The 18,060-nt window shown below is 38.0% G+C and overlaps 1 protein-coding gene across 11 annotated transcripts in view; it reads right to left on the reverse strand.

Moving 5' to 3' along the window:
- Positions 1-18,060, reverse strand: part of ALMS1 (ALMS1 centrosome and basal body associated protein) — a 142,251-nt gene that overhangs the window by 87,331 nt on the left and 36,860 nt on the right. For all 11 annotated transcript variants that reach the window (XR_014234725.1, XR_014234726.1, XR_014234727.1 and 8 more), the window contains one exon: positions 14,612-14,771. The gene's annotated coding sequence lies outside the window, so the exon portion shown is untranslated. The remainder of the gene's footprint in view (positions 1-14,611; positions 14,772-18,060) is intronic.

Genomic DNA, 18,060 nt, shown 5'->3' on the forward strand with positions numbered 1-18,060 from the left:
GACCAACTTTCTTGAGAACTGATCTCCCCAAAATGGACAAAGCCTACCTCCTTATTTCACCCATCTCTTACTGAAGTCTACCCAGACATCTAATTCATTTAATATTCAATAATTCACTAAGTCCTTCAATACGTACTATTTACTAAGCACCTCTCATGGCCAGAAGTAAATAAAATATTAACAAAGCCCCAGCGCTACCCTCAAAGAGTTTAAAGTCTAGTGGGAAACAGAAATAAGTAAACAAGCAATTACTATACTATGTGTTCAGAGCAGTGATGAATGTGAGTGTTTATAGAATACCATGAGAACACATATACAAGGAGTACTGACTCTTTCTCAAGGACGCATGGTGAATGGTGGAAACCAGGAAATATTTCCTAGAAGACATCTAAGCTGAGAATGAAATGGTGAAGAGTTGGGCAAAGATGGGGCACAAGGAGTAGAGGAAGAAAGTCATCCAAGCAGAGAAAACAGCATCTGTAAGATCAAGGAGACTAGAGGACCTAGCATAATGAATGAATAGCAGTAGTTCAATATGATCAAAGAGGCAAGTGTGAGGCTAAAGAGGTGAGCAGGGACCTCCTATGACATACTAAGGAGTTTGGAATTTATCCTGAGGGTAACAATGGAAAGCAGGGGTTTCAAACTAGAAGTGATATTATCAAGTATGTCATGAAAAAAGACTATTCTGGCTTAATACAAAGAATGGATAGGAAGGCAGAAAAGATGACGAGTTTCCTATTACTAATGCAATAATCCAAAATGTCGAAAATAGTAGTTTGAGAATCATAATCAAAAGGACTGTGTAAATGGACAGGGGTGAGAGCAAAAGAAGAGAGAGAAGTTTCTAGCTTGGCAACTAAGTAGATGCCCATTCACTAAGAAGAAAGAGTACGTTTGAAAAGATGATGATCAGTTCCTTGGAGTTCTGGGGCTACAGTGCCATGGGATATACAAATGAAGATTTTCTATAGGTAGTTAGCCACAAACATCTACAGTATGAGACACATCTGGATAGAGTGCTACATTTGGAAGTCATCAGCCACAGAAAGTAAATGAAGCACTGGGAGCAGATATCATCTCAGAAGAACTTAAGATCGTTTATTGCGCAAAGCATTGTTTCCTACCATGTTTCTGCCTGCTGCTGTAAACAAGCTGAGGACAGCCAGTACTGTTCCACTGACTGATACTCTTAAGTTAGGAAACAACCATCAAGATTTTTCCATGCCTTTATTATGTGCCAATATTTATGTTAGGCATTGGACAGAAATAAAATGTGGTGCCCTTTATACATGAGAATTTTAGTAAACTGTAGGTGTGCTATTATGGTGAGGTTACACAGGCATTTAACATTCAAAAAAAAAAAAAAGGAAGAACAGTATGGAATGAAGTAATCAAAAATCCTCTTAGAAAAAGTGGGGCTTGAGCTAGGCCTTAAATTATAAGTAGAATGTAGAGATATAAAGAAAGGAACTGGCATTCCAGGGAAGGGAAAATGTATAAGTAAAATACCAGGGTAAGGAATGAACATGACTTTAGAGGTAGAAAAGTAAACAAAAGTAACAACAATAAAATAGTTTGCCTGGAAGGACTAAAATGTACAAACTTAAAGCTGGACAAATACAATTTAGAAGGTCTTAATCAGCCAGAAGAGTTTAGATTTGACAGAGAAGAAAAATACATTATTACCAATGTTTAAGAAGAATAAAAGAGTTGGGTTTAGGGAAGATAAAAGGTGGAATAATGTAGTGATTAAGAATGCAGGCTCTGGAGGATATTACCTGGGTTCACAACTGGCACTCCACCAATTTACCAGCTATGGGGCAAGTAATTTAACCTCTCTAAGCTTCATTTTGCTCAGTTATCAAATAGGATAATAGTAGTACCTAACATCATAAGTTAGGTATAGATATAAAATAATATGATCTATGGAAATGCTTAACAAACTAAGCAAGGAATGAATGTTAGCTATTATTTTTAGTCCATGATGGGGCATATTTTAGAAAACCTAGGGAAAGTTCATGGCATAGGTGTCCCTACCTTCTGTGACTAGAGATCCCTGAACTTATTCAATATTGCCTGAGAAAGATCTTTACTTACCACCGTGACTCCCTCATTTGATGATTTCTACCAACAGCCCAAAAACAATAATGCCTCCAAAGTTTTCACATATTCAAAATTCCAGTTGTCTTCTAGTCCCCAGACAAAAATAGTATAAACTCACCTTTCTCTGCTCCTCCCTGTAAACAATTCAACAGAAAATCATAAAAAGACTCTGAAAGGTTGGAAAGTGGAAGGCCAAATGGCTAGAGACCACACTTGAGGAACTTGAGGAACAACACAACACTGAGTTCCCTGGATTTTCTTTTTAATTCTCATATATCCTGAATGCACCCAGGAGAGGCTAGTATCCTGGAACCTGCACCAAGATGGGGAAGGAGGAAGAGAAGGCCTGGATGGAATCTCCTAACCCTCTGGCCAGCAACTGATTCCAAATCTCCTGATTTCCAACCCAGTGACAGAAGGCAACCCAGGTAGGTGCTTTCCTCCCCAACAGTACTGGCAGAAACTTAGAGAGAAGCCCACCAGCATTAAGAGGCCCAGAGAGCTGGCCCAGGAAAAGTCTGTATCCTAGAAGCCCAGAATTCCTACATCCCCCACCTAAATGCACCAGGAGGCCTAGAAAAGCACTTTTTTCCCCGACTGATGGCAGGAGCAAGAATCAAGTGGGAGATCCACTGGCATCAGGTGCCCAGGGAGCAGGCCCAGGAAAGCACCCTCCACCCTATGGGCCAATATCTCCCACTTTCCACTCAACAGCAGTAGGCCTAAGGAAGAGCATTCCACTCGCATGAGCAGCACCAGCAGAGATCAAGCATGAGCCTCAGCAGCACCACTGAGCAAAGTAGACTATAATGCAAGTCTACTTTGTTCAGTGAAAACTGAAAACTAAACAGTCTCTGAAACCACAGCCCATATAAGTAGGCCAGGACCTATATGTTACATATAAATAGGACAACTGAATGCTAAAACAGAGATTAAATAGGATCCAGTCTCTTACTGTAACATTCAAAATGTACAAAACACAATTAAAAATCATTCACAATATCAAAAACCAGGAACATCACAGCTTGAATGAGAAAGATAATCAGATGATTCCAACATCAAGGTGAAACAGATGATGGAATTATCTGACAAGGATTTAAAAGCAACCATCTTGGGCTTCCCTGGTGGCGCAGTGGTTGAGAATCTGCCTGCCAAGGCAGGGGATACGGGTTCGAGCCCTGGTCTGGGAAGATCCCACATGCTGTGGAGCAACTGGGCCCGTGGGCCACAATTACTGAGCCTGCGCGTCTGGAGCCTGTGCTCCGCAACAAGAGAGGCTGCGATAGTGAGAAGCCCGCGCACCGCGATGAAGAGTGGCCCCCGCTTGCCGCAACTAGAGAAAGCCCTCGCACAGAAACGAAGACCCAACACAACCAAAAATAAATAAATAAATTTTAAAAATTAAAAAAAAAAGCAACTATCTTATATGCTTGAGCAAGCAATTAAGAATCTCTTGAAGAAAATGAAATAAGATAAAATCTCAGCAAAGAAACGTAAGTTATAAAAAAGAACAAATGGAAATTGAAAAAAACACAGTAACAAATAAAAACCTCATTTGAGAGGCTCAGTGACAGAATGGAAATGACAGAAGATAGAATAAGTGAACTTGAGGACGTATCAATACAATTTAATAAGTCTGAAAAACAGAAAGAAAATCAAATTTTTTTTTTTGAAAAATCAATTTTTAAAAGATAGGGGCTCTTGGGCTATAACAAAAGCTCTAACGTTCATATCAACAGAATGCCATAAGCAGAGGAGAAGGGGGGTGGGGGTGTGGAGGGATGCGCTAAAAAAAAATTATTCACAGAAATAATGGGAAACTTCCCAAATTTGGTGAGACATATATCTACAGGTTCAAGAAGCTAAGTGAATCCCAAATACGAAACTCAAAGATATCCACACCAAGACACAACACAATTAAAGTTCATAAAATATAGGAGAACACCAATTTGAATGATAGTAGATTTCACATTTGAAAACATGGAAGCCAGTAGGAAGTGTTATGCCATTTTGCAAGTGCTGAAAGAAAAAAACCATAAACCATTAATTCTGTCTGGCTCAATTATCCTTCAAGAATGAATGAGGAATAAAGACATTTTCAGGTAAAGAAAACAAATCTGTCACTAATAGACTCACCCACATAGAGGGGCTGAGAAATTCTCCAACTGAAAGAAAAAAGCAGGAAGAAACCTGAAAGTTCATAAAGACAAAAAAAAAACAAAAACCACAATAGAATGGATAAAAATAGAGGAAATATAACAGACTTTCAGTCTCTTTATGAGTTTCTTAAATCATATTTGATGACTGAAGCAAACAGTCTAACACTATTTGCTGTGGTACTCAATATATGTAAAGGAAATATTAAAACAATTATTATTTTTAAAGTGGGAAGGGTAAAGGGAACTAATTCTACTTCACTCTCAGAGGTGAAAGTTGATACCAGTAAACAGTTATAAATTATGTATGTATATTGTAACACCTAAAGCAACCTCTAAAGAAACAATACAGTGCAATATACTCAAAATACTATAGACAGGGCTTCCCTGGTGGCGCAGTGGTTGAGAGTCTGCCTGCCAATGCAGGGGACACGGGTTCGAGCCCTGGTCTGGGAAGATCCCACATGCCGTGGAGCAACTGGGCCCGTGAGCCACAACTACTGAGCCTGCGCGTCTGGAGCCTGTGCTCCACAACAAGAGAGGCCGCGACGGTGAGAGGCCCGTGCACCGTGATGAAGAGTGGCACCCGCTTGCCGCAACTGGAGAAGGCCCTCGCACAGAAACGAAGATCCAGCACAGCCGTAAATAAATTAATTAATTAATTTTTAAAAAAATACTATAGATAGATCAAAATGTTCCTGTAACCCACAGTAAGTCGAGAAAAGAGAAACAGAGGAACAAAGAGAAAACAAATACAATGGCAGACTTTAAGCCCAGTATATCAATAATGGTTTTAATGCAAATAGTCTAGAACACCAACTAAAATACAGATGTTAACACAGTGTTTAAAAAAACACAACTATACGCCCATTGTGTTTGAAGAAAATCCCTTCAAACACAATGACATAAGAAGGTTGAAGTAAAAAGACAGAAAAAGAAATACCGTACAATTTTTTAAAAGCAGTAATGGCTATAATAGCAGATAAAGTAATCTCCAGAATAAAAATAATTACTCAAAACAAAGAGCATTACCACATAATGATAAAAGGATAAATCCACCAAGAAGACATAGCAATCTTACACGTGTATGCAACCAAATCCAGTGTGATGTGACAAAGGCAGTAAGAAATGGGAATGAAAACTGAAAGAGTAAAAACTAAATCTGATTAATAAATTAAACAAAATATCTGTTCCTTTTCTGTATTCTCTATTGGCTCCCCTTTCTCCTACTATATTCTATAAAGTTTTATCCTTGGAATTTTGCTGTTCTCTATACTCAGGCTCCCCCAGAGAGCTTAACTATTCTTACAGCATAATTTAATCATGGGTTGTTGAAGTCTTTCAAATTTATCTTTCTCATTTCCCATTTTTTCAACTGTTTCAGATGTCAAGGCAGCTGAATCTAATTTCAGGCTTTTCATCAAACTACTATCACTCAGGAGCTCAGGGTCTTACTGGGAGGAATGAGACACAACCAAATGGTACAATTGGGTGCATCAATAGAAATAATGCATAAGGTAAAGAGGCTGAACAGAGAAGATGTCTTGGAAGAGAGGCTGTAAAAGAAGAGCACAAAGAGTGTTCTACCTCTACCTAGTTCCCCACTTTTAGAGATTTACCCCAGACATGGCAGGCTGAGAATACTGGGCTGCGGCCCCACCCGACCTTACTCGTAGGGCGGAGGTTCCACTCCAGAAGAGGCAATCCAAGAAGACCAGAGAATACCATCCACACCCAACACCATTCTTATAAAGAAGGGACGTGTTACTCCAATATAAGTGGGTCACTGTTCCAACTCCCAGAGCAATGTCACAAAGCTTTTTCCCAGGAGAGGCAAGCCATAAGAACAGAGAGCTCCACACATCTCCACAAGCAGACTGACTTCATTTGGAATAGAACATGGAGAAGTTCAAGCCTAAGAACGCCAGCAAAACCAATGCTGATCACAGTGGTAAGCAATTAAGAGGAAGCTGCTAGCTACATGATACGAAAAAGGCATACAGTAGACAAGCTAGAAGTTTAAAAGAAAGCCTCAAAGACTGACCTAAAAGACTACCTCTAAGAAAGGGCGTTACAGTAACTGAATCAGACCACGGAGCAATTTATGCCTCAAGGCATTGCTGAAAACAATACAGCAATCAGCTTAGCTGAGGCTAACAGCTGATGCCAATATTGCAAGACAAACAAGAAGATTAACAAGGAGATGAAAGAGACATTAAAGAGAACTGAGTTAAAGCCATAGTCATAGGAGGAGGGAATGGATGGAGACCACAGTCAGGGAGGTTGTACATATACCAAAGACTCTGCTTTTGGGACTTCCCTGGTGGCACAGTTGTTAAGACTCCATGCTCCCAATGCAGGGGGCCTGGGTTCAATCCCTGGTCAGGGAGCTAGATCCCACATGCATGCCACAACTAAGGAGCCTGTCTGCTGCAACTGACAGGGCGCAACTAAATAAATAAAGTATTTTTTTAATTAAATGTAAATCCAATTAAAAAAAAAAAAAAAGACTCTGCTTTCCAGTGAGGAAATTCAGAAGGTGCATACTGCAGGGGAAACAGACTTCACTTCCAAACTAGTCACTAAATAACCAGACAAGCAAAACAATAACAAATATTCTCAGCCCAGAGAGGGAAACAGTATCCAGAGCTGCAACAATATATTATCTAAAATGTGCAGTTTATAACAAAAAGTTGTGACACACACAAAGAAAAAGAAAAGTGACCCATTCACAGGAAAAAAACAAGCAAGCAATAGAAACTGCCTTTAAGGAGACCCACATTTTGGATTTAGCCAGCAAAGACTTCAAAGCAGCCATTATGAATATGTTCAAAGAAGAAAAGGAAATCATGCTTTAAAAATTAAAAGAAGCTTCAATGAAATCCTAATCAAACTACCAATGGCAGTTTTCACAGAACTAGAACGAAAAATTGCACAATTTGTATGGAAACACAAAAGACCCTGAAGAGCCAAAGCAATCTTGAGAAAGAAAAACAGAGCTGGAGGAATCAGGTTCCCAGACTTCAGACTATACTACAAAGCTACAGTAATCAAGACAGTATGGTACTGGCACAAAAACAGAAATAAAAATCAATGGAACAGGATAGAAAGCCCAGAGATAAACCCACACACATATGGTCACCTTATCTTTGATAAAGGAGGCAAGAATATACAATGGAGAAAAGACAGTCTTTTCAATAAGTGGTGCTGGGAAAACTGGACAGCTACATGGAAAAGAATGAAATTAGAACACTCCCTAACACCATACACAAAAATAAACTCAAAATGGATTCGAGACCTAAATGTAAGACCGGACACTATAAAACTCTTAGAGGAAAACGTAGGAAGAACACTCTTTGACATAAATCACAGCAAGATCTTTTTTGATCCACCTCCTAGAGTAATAGAAATAAAAACAAAAATAAACAAATGGGACCTAATGAAACTTCAAAGCTTTTGCACAGCAAAGGAAACCATAAACAAGACGAAAAGACAACACTCAGAATGGGAGAAAATATTTGCAAACGAATCAACGGACAAAGGATTAATCTCCAAAATATATAAACAGTTCATTCAGCTCAATATTAAAGAAACAAACAACCCAATTCAAAAATGGGCAGAAGACCTAAATAGACATTTCTCCAAAGAAGACACACAGATGGCCAAGAAGCACATGAAAAGATGCTCAACATCACTAATTATTAGAGAAATGCAAATCAAAACTACAATGAGGTATCACCTCACACCAGTTAGAATGGGCATCATCAGAAAATCTACAAAACAAATGCTGGAGAGGGTGTGGAGAAAAGGGAACCCTCTTGCACTGTTGGTGGGAATGTAAATTGATACAGCCACTATGGAGAACAGTATGGAGGTTCCTTAAAAAACTAAAAATAGATTTACCATATGATCCAGCAATCCCACTACTGGGCGTATACCCAGAGAAAACCATAATTCAAAAAGACACATGCATCCCAATGTTCATTGCAGCACTATTTACAATAGCCAGGACATGGAAGCAACCTAAATGCCCATCGACAGACGAATGGATAAAGAAGTTGTGGTACATATATACAATGGAATATTACTCAGCCATAAAAAGGAACGAAATTGAGTCATTTGTTGAGACGTGGATGGATCTAGAGACTGTCATACAGAGTGAAGTAAGTCAAAAAGAGAAAAACAAATATCGTATGTTAACGCATGTATGTGGAAACTAGAAAAATGGTACAGATGAGCCGGTTTGCAGGGCAGAAGTTGAGACACGGATGTAGAGAACAGATATATGGACACCAAGGGGGGAAAACTGCGGTGGAGTGGGGATGGTGGTGTGCTGAATTGGGCGATTGGGATTGACATGTATACACTGATGTGTATAAAATTGATGACTAATAAGAACCTGCAATATAAAAAAACAAACAAACAAAACAACTAATACTAAACTTTCATTGGCTTATTTGTATGGAAATATGTTAATATAAATGTTTCAGACATTACATGAAATTTCTAAAAATCTTATATGTTCTGGTATAATGTTATAAGTCATAATTCTAGTTATTACTTTAAAATGTATATCTCAGAAATAACTAAATTTCCTTGTCAATTGCACTATTATGAACTTTCATCAAATCTTTAACTGTGGTCATTTTTAAGTCTTTTGTCAGTTACAGACAGTTCTGGGTGTACTCTGATGCTTTTGCAAATATGTTCCTATAAAAGGGGTTCATCTTCAAGGAATGCATAGAAAAGACTCTGACAAGTACAGGTTTCTGGTAACTGTACTGCTGAACTGAATGAATAAGCATTTTCAGAACTCTAATGAAAAACTGATGAACTCATAAAAGTACTAACAAAAGATCAAGATAAAAAAAAAATTAATTACATGGGACTGAGTGAACTGATGAGAATGATTATAATTTTTGTGACTTTCTGTTTGAATTAAAAAAAAAAAATCCCACAAGGACTCAGAGGCAAAGAATATACAAATCAGTTTTCACTGCAAAGTAAAGGAGCTGTTACAGTGGAGGATTACTGGACTGAATGTCAATATTATGACATAGTATGAGTGTGTTTCGTGTTTGGTAACTGTAATCATTGTTGCTTTTGTTGTGGTCATCCATTTACAATGCTTGGTGTCAGTCTTTATCTCTTGTAAAAATAAAACACAGTGTGTGTGTGTGAAAAAACAAAAACAAACAAACAAACAAAAAACTACAATGAGGTATCACCTCACACCAGTCAGGATGGCCATCATCAAAAAATCTACAAACAATAAATGCTGGAGAGGGTGTGGAGAAAAGGGAACCCTGTTGCACTGTTGGTGGGAATGTAAATTGATACAGCCACTATGGAGAACAGTATGGAGGTTCCTTAAAAAACTAAAAATAGAACTACCATACGACCCAGCAATCCCACTACTGGGCATATACCCTGAGAAAGCCATAATTCAAAAAGTCATGTACCACAATGTTCATTGCAGCCCTATTTACAATAGCCAGGACATGGAAGCAACCTAAATGTCCATCGACAGATGAATGGATAAAGAAGATGTGGCACATATATACAATGGAATACTACTGAGCCACAAAAAGAAATGAAACTGAGTTATTTATTTATAGTGAGGTAGATGGACCTAGAGACTGTTCATACAGAGTGAAGTAAGTCAGAAAGAGAAAAACAAATACTGTATGCTAACAAATATATATGGAATCTTAAAAAGAAAAAAAACCAAATTGGTTCTGAAGAACCGTGGGGCAGGACAGGAATAAAGATGCAGACATAGAGAATGGACTTGAGGACATGGGGACAGGGAAGGGTAAGCTGGGACGAAGTGAGAGAGTGGCATGGACATATATACACTGCCAAATGTAAAACAGATAGCTAGTGGGAAGCAGTCACATAGCACAGGGAAATCAGCTCAGTGCTTTGTGTCCACCTAGAGGGGTGGGATAGGGAGGGTGGGAGGGAGAGGCAAGAGGGAGATATGGGGATATATGTACACATATAGCTGATTCACTTTGTTATACAGCAGAAACTAACACAGCATTGTAAAGCAATTATACTCCAATAAAGATGTTAAGGAAACATTAAAAAATAAAATTAAAAGAAGGTAATGGCAATGTCTCATCAAATAGAAAATAAGCTAATAGAACTTACAAAAGAAGCAAATGGAAGTTCTGGGGTTGGAAAGTACAATTAAAATGAAAAATTTCCTAGAGGCTCAACAGTAAATAGGGACAGACAGAAGAATCAGTGAATATGATGATAACAGAGACTATGCAAGCTGAAGGACAGCAAAAAAAAAAGAATAAATAAAAATGAACAAAGGCTCAGAGAGCTATTCGACAAGATTAAGTGCACTAACATATATATAATGGGGGATATCTGAAACAGAAAAGAGCAGAAAAAAATAATGGCCGAAAACTTCCCAAATTTGATGAAAAAGATGAAAAACATTATCCTACACTTCTGAGAATCCCAATGAACTCAATGATAAACAGAGAGATCCATACCAACACATCATAATCAAAATCAAAATGCTGAAAGACGAAGAGAATATCCTGAAAGCAGCAAGAAAGAAACAAATCACATACAATGGAACACTAATAAGAATAGCTGATTTCTCATCAGAAACAATAAAGGCAGAATACAGTGGAAAGACATATTCAAAGTGCTGGGAAAAAAAACTGTCAACCAAGAATTCAAAACCCAGCAAAACTACCTTTCGAAAAGATAAAATAAAAACATTCCCAGATATACAAAAACTGAGAGAATTTGTTGGTGGCCGGCCCATCTTACAAAAAATACTAAAGGAAGTTCTTCAGGCTGAAAGCAAGTGACACCAAACAGTAATTCGAATTTACAGAACAAAACAAATAGTGCTAGTAAAGATAATTGTTAGGTAATTACAAAAAGACAGGACACTTGCATATTTTCCTTTCTTCTAACAGATTTTAAAAGCAAGCTTACATAAAACAACACATATATAATTGTATTATTGGGGCTATAACATATAGAAATGTAACATATTCAACAATAACATCAAAAGGAGGTACATGGGAGCAAAGTTAGAGTACAGCAAGGAAATGACACTGGGTGATAATAAATCCACAGGAACAAATAAAGAGAATAAGAAATAAGAATAAATTCAAATAATAATGTAACAAGCTCTATAAATATAAATATTTGCTCTCTCTACTTCTCTGAGCTTCTTTAAAATACATAAAATTATATAAATAATTATGACAATGTAACAATCTACTCTTGGGTTTGTAACATATAGGTGTATTATGTATTATAATAATAGCAAATACAAAGAAGAGGGAATAGATCTATATAGGAGAAACATCTCTGTATCACACTAGAATTTAGTTAGTATAAACTGGGAGTATATTCTGGTAAGTTAAGATAAATTTTATAAGCCCTAGAGCAACCACTAATAATATAACTTTAAAAATTAGCTAGGACTTCCCTGGTGGCGCAGTGCTTAAGAATCCGCCTGCCAATGCAGGGAACATTAGTTCGAGCCCTGGTCCAGGAAGATACCACATGCCGCAGAGAAACTAAGCCCGTGTGCCACAACTAATGAGCCTGTGAGCCACAACTACTGAAGCCCACATGCCACAACTACTGAAGCCCGCACACCTAGAGCCGTGCTCCGCAACAAGAGAAGCCATCGCAATGAGAAGCCCACACCACAACAAAGAGTAGTCCCCGCTCGCTGCAACTAGGGAAAGCCTGCATGCAGCAACGAAGACCCAATGCAGCCAAAAATAAAATAAATAAAAATAAATTAATTAATTAATTTAAAAAAAAAATAAAAATTAGCTACAAAATTTTTTTTTAAATTTAATTAATTAATTTATTTATTCTTGGCTGCGCTGGATCTTTGTTGCTGCGGGCGGGCTTTTGCAAGCGGGGGCTACTCTTTGTTGCGGTGCGCGGGCCTCTCCTGTTGTGGAGCATGGGCCCCAGGCGTGTTGGCTTCTGTAGTAGTGGCGCACGGGCTTAGCTGCTCCGCGGCATGTGGGATCTTCCCGGACCAGGGCTCGAACCCATGTCCCCTGCATTGGCAGGCGGACTCCTAACCACTGCGCCACCAGGGAAGCCCGCTACAAAATTATTAAAGCAATTAAAATACTGGAAAATATTCACTTAATGCAATAAAAAGCAGTAAAGGAAGAACAGAACAAAAGAGTCATGAGGCATATGGAGAAGAAAAAGTAAACCAGCAAGTGTAAATCCAATGTTATCAATAATTACATTAAATGTGAATGGATTAAACAATCACATCAAAGGCAAAGACTGTCAGTCTGGAATTAAGAAATAAAAAAGATACAACTATAAGCTATTTACAAGAGATACACTTCAGCTTCAAAAACATAAATAGGTTGAAAGTAAAGGGATGAAAAAAGATACAACATTCAAGCAGCAACCATAAGAACTGGAAAGTCCACACAGACATAATACAAAATAGACTTTAAAACAAAAAAATACGTTGCTAGAATTAAAGAGGGACAACAGCAAAAAGGTCAATTCATCAGGAATATATAACAATTATAAACATAAATGCACTTAATATCAAAGTCTCAAAATATATGAAACAATTCTGACAGAAAAGGGGAAAACAGACAAACAATAATAATTGGAGACTTCAATACCCTACTTTCAAAAATGGAGAAAACTAACAGAAGATCAACAAGGATCAGAAGACTTGAATGCTATAAACCCACTAGAACTAAGAGACATGTATAGAACACACCACCTAACAACAGCACAATGCACATTCTTCTCAAGCGCGAACCATACATTCTACAGGATAAACATTATGGTAGGACATAAAACATCCCTCAGTAAAATTTAAAAGCACAAAAATCCTATAAAGTATATTAGGAAATAGTTTAGATGAATTAAAACAAAAACACAACAAACCAAAACTTAAGGCACACAGCTAAAGTAGTGTTTAGAAATCTATCAATGTAAATACCTACATTAAAAAGAAACATCTCAAATCAATAATGTAACATTTAGGGAAACGTAAACCAAAACCACAAGATACCACTTCACAGCCACCAGAATGGCTATAATCAAAAAGACAGAAAATCAACTGTTGTTGAGGGTGTGGAGAAACTGGAAACCTCATAATGCTGGTGGGAATGTAATATGGTGCATATTCTTTGGAAAACAGTTTAGCAGTTATTCAAAATGTTAAACACTGTTACCATGAACGAGAAATTCCCACTCCTAGATATATACCAAAGAGAAATAAAAATAACAAATACACAAACCTGTACGTCAATGTTCATAACAGCATTATTCATGAAAAAGTGGAAAACAACCCAAGTGTCCATCAACTGATGAACAGGTAAACAATATGTGACATATCCATACTATGGACTATTATTTGGCAATAAAAAGGAATGAGTACCGATATACACTATAACATGGATAAATCTTGAAAACGTACTCAGTAAAAGAAGCCAGCCACAAAAGATCTCATATTGTATGATTTCACTTACATGAAAATGTCCAGGATAGGCATCTCCAACCTCAGCTGACTTCTCAGAACTACCTGCCAATCCATCTGCTTATCCTTGGTCAGCTCCATCCCCTATTCACTTCAACATAAATTCTAAGCCTTCATCAAGCCACTCTCCTCAAATCCCTTAACCCACCTCCACAACTCTCAACCTCCCTCAGCAGACAATCTTGCTTTCTACCTCAAAACTAATCTCTCAGTTTCCTCTCTGTAAACTTGTATCTGTTCTTATGCTCATTTAATTCCCTTTTCCCTTCAAGTCACAGAAAGGAATATAGAAACAAACTGACTCTAATATCAGACTCCTCCATGTAATTCAGTTCTAAACACTGTCATGAAGAATGCAATGAAAATCAAATGCTTCATCTAATAAAAGATCTGAGGATTTATAAATACACCTAATCCAAAGTTAACATTATTGCAGGAGTTCAAAAGTAAAAAATTAGGCACAGCAAGATATTTTTAACAAGCTAGTCATAGGACACTTAATATCTCCTTCTCGGGCTTCCCTGGTGGTGCAGTGGTTGAGAATCCGCCTGCTAATGCAGGGGACTCGGGTTCGAGCCCTGGTCTGGGAAGATCCCACATGCCGCGGAGGAACTGGGCCCGTGAGCCACAACTACTGAGCCTGCGCGTCTGGAGCCTGTGCTCCGCAACAAGAGAGGCCGCAATAGTGAGAGTCCCGCGCACCGCGATAAGAGTGGCCCCCACTTGCCACAACTAGAGAAAGCCCTCGCACAGAAACGAAGACCCAACACAGCCATAAATAAATAAATTAATTAAAAAAAAAAAAATCTCCTTCTCTACGTACCTGTTGAATGTTTGAGAGTCCCTGGCACAGTGTCAGGAGATACCCTCAACATTCTGAGATCTGAAGAGTGATACTCCAACTCTCTAGTTGGCTCATGAGGAACAAATGGAGGCAATACAGATGAAAAAGACTGATTAATGTCCATATTAGAAGGATATACCTATGAAAAGAGATAAAAAACGAAGAAAATAAGATTAATTTTAGACTTCATCTACTAAAAAATAACCTCATTTTTATGAAAATGAATGCTAAGCAGCTATACCAGTTCCTCAAGATCCTATTCTCAACCCTCCTGAATTCATATATAGGTCATATCTTGTTTGGTTAATTCCAGGAAGGCTCTACAAATTATTTGAGGGTTTGGAAGTCTACCTGTATAGAATATTACAGATAGGAGACCTAGAAGTGTTCTATTACTCAGAAGTTTGCTACTTAACAATAGTATGATCTGAACTATGGTAATATTCTTGACAAGCTCAAGGACATTTTTTTTTTTAAGAAGGAGAGGTATGTTAGGGAAAGGAAAGAGGAAAGGAGGGAAGAGATAACAGAAATATTTTCAAGAAATCCACAAATGTTTAGAAGAAAAATAAACGCATCAAAGAACTGCATCTGTGATCAGTTACCAAAAAACATAAGTTCTCAAATTTTTTGAAACAAAAGTAGTGGGAAATATAAACTGATGAAGTAAAGGTTAAATGCTGAAAAAGAAGTTCCTGAAGTTTCATGACATTCCAGCAAGTCCTCGTTAAAAAGGAAATCAGGGCTTCCCTGGTGGCGCAGTGGTTGAGAGTCTGCCTGCCAGTGCAGGGGACACGGGTTCGGGCCCTGGTCTGGGAAGATCCCACATGCCGCGGAGCAACTGGGCTCGTGAGCCACAATTACTGAGCCTGCGCGTCTGGAGCCTGTGCTCCGCGGCGGGAGAGGCCGTGATAGTGAGAGGCCCGCGCATCGCGATGAAGAGTGGCCCCCGCTTGCCGCAACTGGAGAAAGCCCTCGCATAGAAACGAAGACCCAACACAGCCATAAATAAATAAATAAATAAATTTAAAATAAATGTGATTTGAATAAAATATAAAATCTGGTTTAAAAAAAAAAAGGATTCCTTCTTACTAATAGTCTACACAATTCAAAAATAATTGGATCTTCATACAAACCATGGCTTCTGTGAAAAAAAAAAAAGGGAAATCAGAGGGGACTTCCCGGGCAGTCCAGTGGTTAAGACTTTGCCTTCCAATGCAGGGGGTGTGGGTTCGATCCCTGGTTGGGGAGCTAAGATCCCACATGCCTCATAGCCAAAAAAACACAAAACATAAAACAGAAGCAATATTGTAACAAATTCAACAGACTTTAAAAATGGTCCATATCAAAAAAAAATCTTTAAAAAAAAAAAGAAAAAAGAAATTAGAAACTATTAGTACTGATGTTGGTACATAAACATTACACAACTTTTCACCAAATTCACAGTATACTCTCATATAAAAACAACATACCACTTTTATTTTCCTAAAAAGTTATTCCAGTGCTGCCCTCTCAGGAGGGAGTCTAAAAATGTACATAAGCATGAATTTTTCTATCCTCTTTTATGAAGGGTTTTTCAGTGTGTAGTAACAAACATTCTTAAGAAGCTGGCAGAATGTGGAAATAAATAATTCTACTTCTTCTGCCCATATAGTTTCTCTAGACCCATAGTTCTCAAATGGGGAAGATTTTGCACTCCCCCACCTCCCCCCACCAAGGAACATGTGGCAATACCTGGAGACATTTTTCGCTGTCATAACTTTAGTGGGGGTAATGTTACTGACATCTAGTAAGTAGAGGCCAGGGATGTTGATAAACATCCTAAAATACACAGAACAGCCCCCCACAACAAAGAATTATCCAATCCCAAAGCAATAATGCAGAGGAACCTTGCTCTAAACATAGCATGAAGTTCTTAGTTTTCAATTATCCTACTGCCGAAGGAGACATGCAGCTCATTAATAGCATGGGTCTGAACTGCACTGGTTCACTTATACATGGATTTTTTTTTTTTCAATAGTAAATACTACAGTACTACACATGATCCAAGATTGGTTGAATGTGTGGATGTGGAAGAACCATGAATATGGTGGAATTGGGGATACAGGGGGCCAACTGTGGATTTTCAACTTCGCAGTGGGTCAGTGCCCCTAAATCCCACATTGTTCCCAGTCAACTGTATATATCACATATATGATAGATAAGTACTTGTGTGTGCTCATGCATGCACTGTGTTTAATAGAAGTTTTCCCCTAAAGCTTCCAAACGTAGGGAAAAAATTTTCTATTCCAATCTTGACTTCGATAACATTTCAAAGCTTCGAAATATATAGATTATTAGAGCAGTTAATAAAAAAGAAAATGCAGAATGAAAAAGATGAGACGTATTTGTTTAAGAGATCAACAGATGTTTATCACTAAAAATTAAAGGAGTCAGGAGGGAAAACAAAATCAAGATTGGTTTATCTCCTAGTTTTTATCAATAATGAAGACAGAATCAAAGACAATGAAGAAACCAAGAAATGCTAACACCTCTATAAGAACTGAGAAAATCTGTAAGTCACTCTGATTTTAGGAAAAAAATGAGTCATTCTGATCTAAGCAAGGTGAATGAGATGTTGGGACGATTCACAGGAAAATTTCATGCAAGATAGAATATGGGTCTACCTAAGAGAAATAATACTAGGGTCTTAAAATAGAGATGATAACCATCCACACAGAGAAAAGCATTTAAACCTTGAGAGGAAACAAATTCTTTGGGATGGAGGGGGGACCAACAAAAACACGAAAGAAATCTAAGGAGTCAACCTTAAATAATATTTAAGAGTTACGTGGCCAAAATAAGGGATACTAAAACAGTATTTTATTATAGAGGCTAAAAGAATGTAATATGCTGCTGCCAGAAACAAGGAGAGAGAAGGAACAGAATAACGAATTAGAGTAGGAAAGCCCTGGTAAGAGTCTAATGGTCTAGTTTCAGTAAAGGGAACTAACAGCCAGGCACTAACCATGTAAGTGCTACATACCTTACACCCCATTTAACATAAAAACATTTGAGGTTGATTATTATTGTTCCTATTCTTTATGTAGACAAGGAAGGAGAGTGATCCTCGAAACTCATTTGCCCAAGGCACAAGGCTAACAAAGTAACTGAACAGGGTTTTGACTCCAATTCTCCACAGTCTCTTCATAGCCCCAGCCTACATCATACATAAGTGGATCCTCAAATAATCATTTAGAGAATGACGGATACGTATCAAAGTGAGGCAAACAAGTATGAATGCCTCTTTTGAGACACAGATGAGAATAAGGAAGAAACCAAAGAGTAGGCAAACCCCCTGAGAGCAAGCTGGGCCATGCAGGAAAATTATCACCATGTCTGGCTCATTGTTTCCCTCATGTTAGCATTACGTAACTCCCAGACCACAG

This window comes from Balaenoptera borealis (assembly GCF_965194805.1).
Source record: "Balaenoptera borealis genome assembly, chromosome: 15".
Classification (NCBI taxonomy): domain Eukaryota; kingdom Metazoa; phylum Chordata; class Mammalia; order Artiodactyla; family Balaenopteridae; genus Balaenoptera; species Balaenoptera borealis.